At 42.8% G+C, this 13,935-nt stretch overlaps 1 pseudogene; it reads right to left on the reverse strand.

Moving 5' to 3' along the window:
- Positions 1–5,305: 5,305 nt before the first annotated feature.
- The window catches only part of LOC118936732, a 92,261-nt pseudogene continuing 83,631 nt past the window's right edge, over positions 5,306–13,935 (reverse strand).

Genomic DNA, 13,935 nt, shown 5'->3' on the forward strand with positions numbered 1-13,935 from the left:
GTCTGGTTAGTAGGTTGTTTGGAGCAGATAGGATTCAAAAGAGAGGAGAATAATTCAGACTGGAGCAAGACATGAATCAGGTTGCATCACTAAGACAATTACACATTCTTTTTTTAAATGTAAATGTTTGATAAGTTTTCTTGTTTTTCAATCATCCAAACAAAACACTTTCCACATTCACAGATGTGGCAGACGTAAATAATATGATGAAATGAAATATAAAACAAAACAAACTTGCAGCAGCACTATCACCGTTCTTATTAGCTATTTCCAGCTTTGGCGTAGACGACGAGCAAATCATTCGTTTTTACAGCACCTTACACAACATGTTTCTCTGCTCATTTCCCTAATCACCCCATTCACTCTGTCCAATTTGAAATGTAGTTGAGTAGTGACCAGAGTCTATCAAACTTGGGCTGTCTCTTGTGGAGGTCATAAGTGAGCTTTTCAAGAGGGAGAAAGTCAACAACCTGGTCAATCCACATTTTAAATGTAGGAGGGGTATTAGAGGCCCACAATAGAATAATACATTTCTTAGCAAAGTATGTAATAGTCATAAACACATTTTCTCTGTCAGGATCAAGAACAAAGTCCTGCTGGGCATTAAGAAGACAGATACACGGGGTCATATCAAACTGCACATCTAGTATTTTCTGTGCAGCAGTATGTATAGATTGCCGGAATCTGGCAATCTCTCTACAGCTCCAAAATACATGCATATAGGTTCCACTTTCAGAGGTACATCTTTTACAATCAGGAGACATTTCTGTGCTCATTCTATGGAGTCTCATTGGGGTGTAATAAAATTTGCACAAACATGTGTAATCTGATTCTTTCATTTTTACATTAGTAGAGGAGCAGTATACCCTGTCGCAAACCTCCGCCCATAACTCATCACTGATAGTCAGACCAAGGTCCTTTTCCCAGATTATTTTTAAAGGAGTAAAGGAGGAGCCTCCTTTCTCAGAAAGATTTAGATTTAGATTTAATCTTTGATGGATTGTGGTGTAGCAGGAAGGGTCTCAACTTCATTCAGCTCTAAACCTCCCCTTGGAAGTAAATGATGAGGAAACGACGTGTCTAATTTGAAGATATACATTAAAAAAATGGATCTTGGCCAAATGAATTCACTGCAGAGCTCTTGAAAGGATTTCAGTGTAGTGGCTTGCTGATGAAACAGGTCTGAAAAGGTCCTGATCCCTAGAGGATGCCAAAGATTAAAGTTGGCATCACTTAGGGCTTTTGGCAAGTCTGGGTTGCATACTATAGGCGAGTGAGAACATATTTGGGAGGAAATGCCAAGGTATTTCTTACAGTCCCTCCGCTAGTAGGGTGCTGTAAATCACAAAGGTTTTGGCTATGTTGCCCACTTCACTAAAGTTATTAATGAATATAATTGAGGGACAATGAACCACAGGATTGGGCTTCTATCTGAATCCACATTGAGTCTTGTTAGCATGTTGCAGATTTGGGCAGACCAGTAGTACAATTGAAGGGAGGGAAGGGCAAGACCACCCTTAGATTCAGGTTTCGATAGAGTGGAGAACTTGATCCTAGGTTTTTTATTGCCCCATATAAATTTGGTGATGCTTTGGTTAGTTGTTTTGAAAAAGGAAATTGGGAGATAGCATGGGAGCATCTGAAATAAATAGTTAAATCTAAGGAGGATGTTCATACGGATAACATTGATTCTTCTGACTAAGATCCAAGTTTGGAGATCGTTCTTGATTCGATCCAGGAGTGGGAGATAATTTTCCTTGAAAAGGATTCAGATCTGGTGTTACAAAGATCCCAAGGTATTGAAACCTTTGTGTCTTCCAATGGAACGGACAGAGTGTCTTCATAGAGCTGTTGAGTGTAATATTGAGAGAGCAAACAGTGGATTTTTCAAATGTATCTTATATTGCAATCCTGAGCAATTGTGTCTAAAACAGGAGGGATTTCTCCGGGTTGGATATGTAGACATCATCCGCGTAGAGCGAAATCTTGTGCTGCAGGCCACCTGCAGAAACCCCCATAAAACTTGTATTGCTCCTTATCCGCCCCAACAAGTAGAGCAGGGGGACAGCGAGCATCCTTGTCTTGTGCCACGTCCCAAAGGGAATCTGCCATAGTGTTTTGGCGAGCAATTTGGTAATTATTTTGTAGTGGAAATCCAACAAGCTTATGGGCCGGAAGGACGAGCAGGATAGAGGGTCCTTATCTTTTTTGAGCAACACTGTAATGTGGGCTGTGTACGTAGAGTCTGGGACAGCTCCGTTTTTGCAAAAATCACCCAGCATTGGCATGAAGATAGGGCTGAGCTGGGGCCAAAAAGCTTTGTAGAACACTCTGGGAAATCCATCTGGGCCTGGGGACTTGTTAGATGGCATGGAGATAATTTCCTCCAGGACCTCCTCAGGAGTGAAGGGGGAGTTGAGATAGTTTTGGTAGCGAGATTCCCTCCAGGAAGGAATTGTGTTCTGCATTCGTATGTTTTCTCTCAGAAGTATATAGTTTGCAGTAAAAATCATGAAAAGTTATATGTATCTTATTTGGACATGACTACTCTTTTTGTTAAATTGGTAAGCAAGCAATCTACTAGGGCTATTGCTATACTCATGGTATTTCTGTTCAGTAAAGATGTATTTTTTATCTCCCGAGTATAGTCCAAGTTCAGTTTGGCTTTGGCTGGTTTAAGTTGACTCCAGGAGGTGCTGTCTTGGGATTGTTTATGTACTTTTTTACAGCGTTCCAGCTGACATACTTTCATCTCAGGAACATTTACAGGATTAGACACTTCATCTCTCAACCAGACGACAAGATATTGGTCCATGCATTTGTTTCATCTAATAGATTAGACTATTGTAATGCCCTCCTTTCCTGCTGCTCAGACTCTACTATTAAAAGCGTACAACTTGTACAGAACACTACAGCTCTCATTTTAACCAACACAAGAAGGCACAAAGTTGTATCTGCCATACACTGGCTACCTGTAAAGTATCGGTCTGATTTTAAAATCTTACTCTTAACTTTTAAAGCACTGCATGCCTTGCCCCCTGTTATCTGACAGACATGCTTGTTCCATACAACCCATTGATGTCATACAACCCATACAACCCATTGATGTTCGCTCCCAAGGAGCATGTCTGTTTGTACCTAGATACAGAACCAAGGCAGGGGGGCGGAGAGTTCCCTATTGAAGCCCCTCGGTTATGGAACAGCTTGCCCTGTCAGGTAAGATGAGCAGACACCATTTTAGTCGGGCCTTATTTATCCCCTTTGCGGCTTCCTGTTCGCTTTCCCTTTTGTCATTTATTGCTTTAATGTAGTGTTTCGCCAATTTAAATGCACTAAATAAAGTTTGATTTGATTCCCATAGAGGCCAGATTGGTTGCGCCACAACAGGCATCCTCGATAGAGCCTGACCATCACTCACTTCAGTGTGCCACTCTCCCTAAATGACTCTAGAAAGGGAACAATCCATCTCACTGCTCTTTTGAAAAGGCGTCCGCATGGCTTCTCATCCGAAACGGTTCAGAACAGTTTGTTATGTTTTGGTCTTTGGTCTTCGTAAATGTTTTTTTTCCGGCTGTTCGTACACACACATTTTTTCTCTCAAGGCAAGCCGAAGTCTACGCCAATTTGTCAGTGATTGGTCAACAGTAGGGATTCTTCAATGTGCTTGTTGTCATTCAACAAGACAAATTGTTTTCATGCACATTTTTTCACTTGGGAAATACTGCACCAAACATCTTAGTTAGATGTAAAATTGCTCGACTAAGATCTCCGACAAAAATGTCAAAATTAATTACAGGTTTCTTGAGTTCTTAGAATAATTCAGACTTTTTTGAGGAAGTGTATATTGACTACAGGGTCTCAACATTGACGCTTTTTTCTCCTTTTTCAAGCGAAGGTCTTTTGAGGGAGTATGCAAGCACACTCGTTCGGAACCGAAGCATGCGGAAGGCTTAAGTCATATACATGAAAAGCCATCACATGGCCTACCCAATACAACTCATGGTGTAACACACTTCACAGAGTCTTACCTCAGTGTGTTGAGTGGTGGTCTGTGAGGTATTCTCTCCATTAGGGTTAACAGGGGAAATACACATATTTTGTTTGTTTGTTTTTCCTGTGTTTTTGTTCTGGTTCTTTCAATTGGCTTGCGGAATGGATTTTTAATTGCCTTTTGTGTGCACGTGGCGGGCATTTGATCTAGAGGTCTGAAAAAGAATGTATGTTGTTCAATTGTATCTGGGTGTGATCGAGCCTATTGATGTAAATGCATGTACCCAGAGTATGTGTGTGGGCTTTATGTAGAGGAAGTGTGTGTGTGTGTCTGAGTGTGTATGCGTGTGTTCTTAACGATCCCCAAGCGTCGCCCGTCTGTGTCTCCCACACCTCCTCAGTGGGGCTCAGCTCATTAGCGGCAACGCCTGGGTGGATTAACCACACAAAAAGGGTCATGGACTGCCGACATAACACACACATCTGCTCACTTCTAACCACTCATGTTTAGTGCTCCTCACAGCCCTCCAACTTCATCTTAGAAAAGACAAACATGGATTTGTGCTCAATTCAAACCAGGAGTGTCTAAGTGGAGAAAGAGCCGTGTGTAGCAGTCTGTCCCTCTCACATCCATCAGCTACAGAAGGAGCTGTCAGTCTGTTGCATTCATTTATTTAATTAAGTCTCTGTTTCCTCAACATGGGAATTTAATACGGAATTCCCTTCTGTCTGTCTAGGACTGATGATTGTTTATCTGAGACACACACACACACACACACACACACACACACACGACAAATTATGTTTGGAAATCAAACAGAAAAAAACGTCCCATTCTGAGGGTGGAAAACACTATGCCTTTTCCTCCTCAGTTACAGCAGTCAGTCCAACTACAGCTTTAACTCATTTGATTAAAAAACTACTTGGAGCCCCCCCCCCCCCCCCCCCCCCAAAAAAAATCAAAACTTTGATAATGACCGGAAAAATTGCAATTCGCCAGCTATTACATCCAATCAGGGAGGGAGGGAGGGAGGAGAGTAGAACCAGATGGAAGAGAGAAAGAAAGACACCGAACAGAGCTTGAGCTCAGTGTGAGCCTAATATGAGAAGAGCATCAGCACGATCTCAACACAGCATAAGAACAGCCCCAGCAGACATGAAACCAGTCATATACTGTACTGTACGAGCTAAAGGAGGGTGAATCACAAGCTAAGGATGAGATTTCCACACACAGGGTCTGAGTTTGTTTGTGTCCATCCCCTGACTGACCTGTCTTGGTCTCGACTTTCTTAGACAGCTGTTTCTTTTTGATGAACTAGGTGGCAGACTCCTGTTGCAGGGGCGGCTCCTCCAGGTCCGCAACAGCCTCCGCGATTGGCTCACAGCCCCCTGAGTTACAGGAAGAAGAGCATGATCAACAACCAATCACAGAGACTGAATCCTATCATGAGATATACAATGAGTGAACATTATGCTCTTTCCATAACAGACTGACCAGGTGAATCCAGGTGAAAGCTTTGATCCATTATTTATGTCACTTGTTAAATCCACTTCAATCAGTTTAGATGAATGGGATTATTAAGCCTTGAGACATCAAATCAAATATATTTATAAAAACCTTTTTACATCAGCAGATGTCACAAAGTGCTTATACAGGAACCCAGCCTAAAACCCCAACAGCAAGCAATACAGATGTAGACGCACGGTGGCTAGGAAGAACTAAAACCGAGACCGAGTATGTATCTTTCACATGGATAGGCAGACCATTCCATCAAAATTGAGCTCTATAGGAGAAAGCCCTGCCTCTAGCTGTTTGCTTAGAAATTCTAGGGACAATAAGGAGGCCTGTGTCCTGTGACAGTAGCGTATGTGTAGGTATGTATGGCAGAACCAAATCGGAGAGATAGGTAGGAGCAGATCCATGTAATGCTTTGTAGGTTAGCAGTAAAACCTTGAAATCAACCCTAGCCTGAACAGGAAGCCAGTGTAGAGATGCTAGCACTTGAGTAATATGATCAAATGTTTTGGTTGTAGTCAAGATTATATCAGATTATATCAGACGTATTTAGCATTAACTGAAGTTTATTTAGTGCTTTAGCTGGGTGGCTGGAGAGTAGAGCATTGCAGTAATCTAATTTAGATTTCTTCTTTTTTTTTTTTTTTTTTTTTTTTTAGCAAATTCTTTTGGGGACAAAACATTTCAGATTTTTTCAATGTTACGAAGATGGGAAAAAAGCTGCCATTGAAGTATTACTGATAGGTTCATCAAAAGAGAGATCAGGGTCCAGAGTAACGCTGAGGTCTTCACAGTTTCATTTGAGATGACTGTACAACAACCAAGATTAATTGTCAGATCAAACAGCAGATTTCTTTGTTTCTTGGGAACTAGAATCTATGTATTGAATTTAAAGTAAAAAATGTGCCACTTCCTTATGTCTGAAACACAGGCTTCCAGGGTAGGCAATTTTGGGGCTTGACCATGTTTCATTGAAATGTAATTGCCGTCCACATAGCAGCAAAAGTTGAAAATTGTTTTACCAAATGACATCACCAAGAGGTCAAATATATAGTGAAAACAATAGTGGTCCTAAAACGGAACCTTGAGGAACACCGAAACGTACCATTGATTTGTCAGAGGACAAACCATCCACAGACAAAAACTGATATCTTTCCATACACAGATATACAGATAATTAATAAAACATTTATTTAACTAGGCAAGTCAGTTAAGAACAAATTCTTATTTACAATGACGGCCTAGGAACAGTGGGTTAACTGCCTTGTTTAGGGGCAGAACGACAGATTTTTACCTTGTCAGCTCGGGGATTCGATCTAGCAACCTTTCGGTTACCTGCCCAATGCTCTGCCCACTAGGCTACCTGCTGCTCCAAGATTTAAATCAGGCAAGAACTTGTCCGTGTAGACCAAATTTGGGTTTCCAATCTCTCCAAAAGAATGTGGTGATTGATGGTGTCAAAAGGTGTCAAAAGCAGCACTAAGGTCTAGGAGCACGAGGACAGATGCAGAGCCTTGGTCTGACACCATTACAAGGTAATTTACCACCTCCACGATCCCAGTCTCAGTACTATGATGGGGTCTAAAACCAGACTGGTGTGTTTTGTATACATTATTTGTCTTCAGGAAGGCAGTGAGTTCCTCTGCAAATTTTTTTTCCTAATATTTCTGAGAGGAATGGGAGATTCGATATAGGCCGACAGTTAAAAAACACTTCTTGGACAAGGTTTGGCTTTTTCAGGAGAGGCTTTATTCCTGCCACTTTTAGTGAGTTTGGTACACATCCGGAAGAGAGGGAACCGTTTATTTTGTTCAACATAGGAGGGCCAAGCACAGGAAATAGCTCTTTCAGTAGTTTAGCTTGAATAGGGTCCAGTAGGCAGCTGGAAGGTTTAGAGGCCATGTCTATTTTATTGAATGTGTTGAGAGATACGGGATTAAAAAACTTGAGTGTCTCCAATGATCCAAGGTCCTGGCAGGTCTGTGCAGACTCAGGACAACTGTGTTTTGGAGAAATATACCAATTCAAAGAGGAGTCTGATAATTGCTTTATAACGATTTTGATCTTGTGTATGTGTGTATTCTGTATGTGTGGATTGTGTGTGTGCCATTCAGAGGGTGAATGAGCAAGACAAAATATTGAAGTGCCATTGAACGGGGTATGGTAGTAGGTGCAGACGCACCGGTTTGAGTGTGTCAAGAACTGCAACGCTGCTGAGTTTTTCACGCTCAACAGTTTCCTGTGTGTATCAAGAATGGTCCACCACCCAAAGGTCATCCAGCTAACTTGGGACTGTGGGAAGCATTGGAGTCAACATGGGCCAGCATCCCTGTGGAACACTTTCGACACCTTGCAGTCCATACCCTGATGAATTGAGGCTGTTCTGAGGGCAAAAGGGGGTGCAAGTCAATATTAGGAAGGTGTTCCTAATGTTTTGTACACTAAATGTACATACAACTCAAACCTGTGTGTCAAATATCTCTCTGGAGTATCAAGTTAGGATTTGGCCGTAACATGTATCAAATGTGTAATAAAAGTGTTCCTCTTTAGCTGCCCTTTTTCAAGTGACAAAGTCTCAGTAATTGTCAGATGTGGTTATGTAAGAACTTCATCTTCTACCAGGGCCTACAAATGTCAATATTATCGTGTGTGTGTGTGTGTGTGTGCAGGTGTTGATGGAATGTGTTTGTATGTATGTGGGCATGTAGGTGTTGCCTATGTGTTGTGTGCGCTGGGGGTGTCAGAGTGAGACCCCTTCCAAGAGTATCTATCGCCTCTTCAATACCAAGGATGAACAGGAATTTGGGACCTCCTAGGGTCTATGAATCAGACCCCTTGTCTCTCCTCGCTTCTCCTCTCCTCCCCGCTCTACCTCCTCCACCTCTCCGTCTATCCCCCAATCCCTAGGGCTTGTTTCATTTTTCATGCCACTTTCATTTTACATCCTCAAAACACACCGTCTGAGCTGGCGGTGGTGTGTACGAACGTGTGTGTGTTAAGTCTGGGTATGTGGTTAAGTGTGCAAGCGTTCATATGTGTGTGTGTTTATTTAAAATGCCCTCTACCTCTTGGCAGATTACCCTAATCCCTGTCTAATATTTATCCTATGCTATAAAGCCAATCTTGTTCTGTTTAGTGAGGCCAATTGGCTAGGATGGCCCATGGGGTTACTCCAAGCTGAAAGGCAACAGGCAGCCTCAGTTTTTTCTCCCTCTTCCTGGCCATGGGCTTGTTTGAAATTGGATACGCCAGACTTTAATTGGGCAGGTGTTTTTCTAAGCTTGTCTTTTTGCGCTGTCTTGCAATTTCGGACAGTGGCGGTGTGTGTGTGTGTGTGTGTGTGAACAAGGGTAGTGTGTGTGTGCAGAGAGAGAGGGGTCGTGTGTGGGGACAAGGGTAGTGTGTGTCTTAACCTCTGCCCAGCCATACATCAACACATGTTAAGGAAAGGGCCCCCACCTCTGGACCCCCTTTAGCCTGAAACTGAGCTCTTTAGCTGGGGAGACAAGCCAGGCAGCCCTCTCTCAGACTGTAGTATGGAGCTGCACACTGTCACAAATACTGGGATATGAAAGATGTTTTGGTCTGGGAGACCGGGTTAGTTATGGTTAGTTAGTTATGGTCCAAACCGCTCTGTCAGGATGTGGTCGAGTTTGGTCTCCTCCAGTAACACGTGTGATTGTACTTAGAAGAGCAAATAGATCGGTTAGAACTGCTGGACCGGTTGGTCGTGGTTTGGTTTGGTCTCTGTTCTAAAACGTTTGGTCGTGGTTTAGTTTGGTCTCTGTTCTAAAACGTTTGGTCGTGGTTTAGTTTGGTCTCTGTTGTAAATCGTTTGGTCGTGGTTGAGTTTGGTCTCTGTTCTAAAACGTTTGGTCGTGGTTTAGTTTGGTCTCTGTTCTAAAACGTTTGGTAGCGGTTTAGTTTGGTCTCTGTTCTAAAACGTTTGGTCATGGTTTAGTTTGGTCTTTGTTCTGAAACGTTTGGTCGTGGTTTAGTTTGGTCTCTGTTCTAAAACGTTTGGTCGTGGTTGAGTTTGGTCTCTGTTCTAAAACGTTTGGTCGTGGTTGAGTTTGGTCTCTGTTCTAAATCGTTTGGTCGTGGTTTAGTTAGGTCTCTGTTCTAAAACGTTTGGTCGTGGTTTAGTTTGGTCTCTGTTGTAAATCGTTTGGTCGTGGTTGAGTTTGGTCTCTGTTCTAAAACGTTTGGTCATGGTTTAGTTTGGTCTCTGTTCTAAAACGTTTGGTAGCGGTTTAGTTTGGTCTTTGTTCTGAAACGTTTGGTCGTGGTTTGGTCTACAGTATATTCAATTCACTGCTGGACCGTTGTTGCTGTTCAATTTCAGTAGACGGTTTTATTTTATGGTTTTATCTACGGAACCATTTGGTTGTGGTCAAAAGAACTAGAGCATGTACCAAACCACCGTTGGTTGTGGTCAAAAGAACTAGAGCATGTACCAAACCACCGTTGGTTGTGGTCAAAAGAACTAGAGCATGTACCAAACCACCGTTGGTTGTGGTCAAAAGAACTAGAGCATGCACCAAACCACCGTTGGTTGTGGTTTGAATGTGTTAGACCGTTGTGTTGTGTAGTGGTTCAGAAGATCATTTGGTTGTGGTTTGGTCTCAAATCTTGCAAATTGTTTGCTTGTGATATGATCTCTAGTAGTCCTTCTTTCTCCCCAGCCCAGAAGGAAGTGCACCTCCTGGTTTTGAAGTCCAAAATCAAACAGCTGTAAATCAAACAGACACCTGATCTACTTTTACAGCCTAACCCTGTCCCAACCACAAAGTCAACACCAAGGCTTTTTTCTCCACTCTTTAAGATGTCAACATTGTAAAAGTAAGGAGAGGAGGGAGATCGTTGGAAAAGACGATTAAAGGTTTTATGGTTATACTGTTGGGCAATGAGAGAGATATGGCCACACACACACACATTGCCAAATTTGATAATGCGTGCGCGCACACACACACACACACACACACACACACACACACACACACACACACACACACACACACGTTCACGTATGCACGCGCACAGAGAAAGAGAGAGTGAGGCAGACGGAGACATACAGAGACAGCGCTCTCTAAATGGGGTTTAGCCTAGGAATTTCTAACCGCTTTAAGTAGTTGAGTATTAAGTAGAGCTTTAGCTAGCAGAGAAGATCCCATTCATTCAGTGATAGTAGCTCTGCTCTCCACTTCAACATCTCTCCCCTCTCTTTAAGTCCTACAGGAATAGATCTCCTAACCACAAGGCATAACTGAAATCCTCCCAAAACAGCTGAGAAAGGAGGCTTCAAACACAAGACAAGATACATCTGTTTCCGCCATCAGAAATGGCTCCCAAAGACAGATTTGGATATAGGAACAAAGGTATTCTCAGTGGACTTGGAACTTTGGGGGGGGGGGGGGGGGGGGGGTATTTTAGGCCCAAAAAGCTTCCATTTCTAGAGTGTTAATTAGAGATGTTCATAGGAGAGGAGATTCTGGGAGAGAACACACACTTAAATACATAAATACATACAGAATACAGTCAGACACAACAACACCCCCTATCCCCCATCATGCACGCACACACACACACCTCAAAGCCTGCTTGCATAGCATCCCGTCAACAACCCTGCACCCCAGTAGTACATCACAATCACATTCCCCTGGCATTCACTTTATCACAACATATGGTTTTTCTCCACTGCAAATATATTCAGAGGGGGAACGTTCAAGATCTCCGAACTGTTGCCAAAAACGCCTGGTTCCAGCCGAGTAGCTAATGTATTCAACACATAGCAAGGAGAGGGGAGTTTGACTAGTTTGGAGAGAGAGAGACCACAGCAGAACCCGAAACAGAGATGAGACAGAGCTGCATTTCCTGACAATATGTTAAAAAAATAAAAAAAATAAAAAAAATACAATTAGAGAGTGTCATTTCACCAAATTTGAAACCCTTATTCAAGGCTCCAAAGACCTCTCTGATGAGAGTAGGCTACCTGTCCTGTTGGTGAGGATGCAGAGAGCTGTGGATTGGCAGCAAACTACATTGCTGCCTGCCATAAGATGAGGGACAGTGTCTGACAGACCAACCAACCTGCACATGTCCTCTATGCCTCTGTTATTGTTCAACACATGGTTATTTTGACCCTTGATTATTGTTGTTACTGTTGTCCCGTTGACACTATTGATTAATATTATGCATCTCCAAAGTAAGCTTTGGCAATATGTGCATTGTTATGTCATGCCTAAAAAGCTAATTGAATTGAGAGAGAGAGAGAGAGAGAGAGAGAGAGAGAGAGAGAGAGAACAAAAGACAGGGTGAGAAAAAGAGAAGAGCGAGAGAAGGAGAGAAAGAGCAAAAGAAAAGAGAAAAAGAGGAGAGAGAAAACAAAAGAAGGAGAGAGAGGAAGATAGAAAGAGAAAGAGAGCGAGAGAGAGAAAGAAAGAGTGAGAGAGAGAGAGACAGAAAGAGCGAGAGAGAGAGAAAGAAAGAGCGAGAGAGAGAGACAGAAAGAGCGATCGAGAGAGGAGAGAGAAAGATAGGGAGAAAGTGAGAATGAGTGAGAGAGAGCGAGAAAGATGAGAGAGAGAAAGAAAGAGCAAGGGAGAGAGAGACAGAAAGAGCGAGAAAGAGAGAGACAGAAAGAGCGAGCGAGAGAGAAGGAGAGAAAGATATAGGGAGAGAAAGAGTGAGAGAGAGCGATAGAGCATGCATAAGTCTCTGACTAATGTGAAAACATGATGGGGGGTTGGATGTGTTCCCTAAAGGAGGCGTGTTCCTCAGCCTGTGTTTTTCCTGCCCAATGTGGAGTGGAGACTGGAAGTTCCATATAAAACGTGATAAATCAGGAAGTGGAACTGTGGTGTGTGTGTGTGTGTGGACGCAGAGGTATCAATCTTCTTCTGTGGTGGGAAAGAGAAGATATGTATAAACACATGCATGCACACACACACACTGAAATAGATGTACAGTGAAAACACACAAAACAAGAAGGCCACAACATCTAGTTCATTCTATGATGAACCTCAAGTAGAGAGAACTAAAGCTTTGCTGACAAAGACATGGAGAGAGTAAACAAGAAAGACAGAGAAACAGAGAGATAAATAGGAGAGAGCAACATTACATCCACAACACCAAACTGTAAAGCAGCCCAACATTTGACCTAATGACAGAGCAAAGCTAACAGTTCTAGGAGTAATGAAAGCCATGTGATAAACAGTACTGACTGAAATGATACCATCAGGTGCTGCTGACAGGGTGTGTGTGTGTGCACGTGTTCATGCATGTGTATGTGAGAGAGAGAGCAAGGGCCAAGAGCAGCTGTTAAAACCAGAGTCTCAGCAGGCCGCCCAGGTGATGTCATCAGAGCGAGACACAGGGTCAGGTGAGGAGAGGGTGAGGGGTGAGAGGGAGAGATGAGGAGAACGACAGGAGTACGCGTGTGTGTCATAAGAGATCAAATATTCTGTATATCCTTCAGTCACAAGTATAAGCACAAATAGGCTATATATCAGGGAGTACTGTACGTTTGTGTCTGTGTACTGTGTGTGTTTTTTCAACTGTCAGGTCCCACGCAGCATTGGTAGTGGGAAGATCACCCAAAGTCCCATCCATCCACTTTTATACAACGCCTGGAATAGGGTGTACTGCAAGGCCATGAAAAGGGGTTTGTTGTGCGTGTGTGTGTGTGTGTGTGTGTGTGTGTGTGTGTGTGTGTGTGTGTGTGTGTGTGTGTGTGTGTGTGTGTGTGCGCAGTCTCCGGTTGCCGCCGGTGTTGTTGGAAACGTAAACAACTTTTGCGTTTACAGCCAATTGAAAAAGCAACATCTTTGGGGTTTTTAACAAATTACTGTTTACATAAAGAGTGACAGGGCTTTGGTCATACAGGAGTCGCCTGACTCTCTGTGTGTGTGTGTGTGTGTGTGTGTGTGTGTGTGTGTGTGTGTGTGTGTGTGTGTGTGTGTGTGTGTGTGTGTGTGTGTGTGTGTGTGTGTGTGTGTGTGTGTGTGTGTGTTTTGGCAGCAGAACAACGCCGAAAGGAGAGAGACCGAACGACATGAATCCTGTCAGCTCAATACTCGACACACACACACACACACACACACACACACACACTAGAATCCTGCATCAGGTCGGACACACGCCACAAAAAAAACAAAAAACATTGAAAATAAATCAAATCAGCTGGCGGGTGGAATGAAAACATTGATTGAACAATTATATTGCTGGTCAGAAACTTTTTAAATCCAGATAATAAGGCCTACAATTTTTACAAACCCATGAGCTTGTTGTGTTACATTATGTTGCGAATTTCATTCTCTGAGCGGCGAGGCTTCCATCCATGAACGTATTGAGAGTGTGTGGAGCAGGGAACTGTCCATTATTTGTGTGGTGCTGAAACATTCTAATTTTGTCTAAACGCAGAGATTATA

Source organism: Oncorhynchus mykiss, chromosome 2 (assembly GCF_013265735.2).
Source record: "Oncorhynchus mykiss isolate Arlee chromosome 2, USDA_OmykA_1.1, whole genome shotgun sequence".
Classification (NCBI taxonomy): Eukaryota; Metazoa; Chordata; class Actinopteri; order Salmoniformes; family Salmonidae; genus Oncorhynchus; species Oncorhynchus mykiss.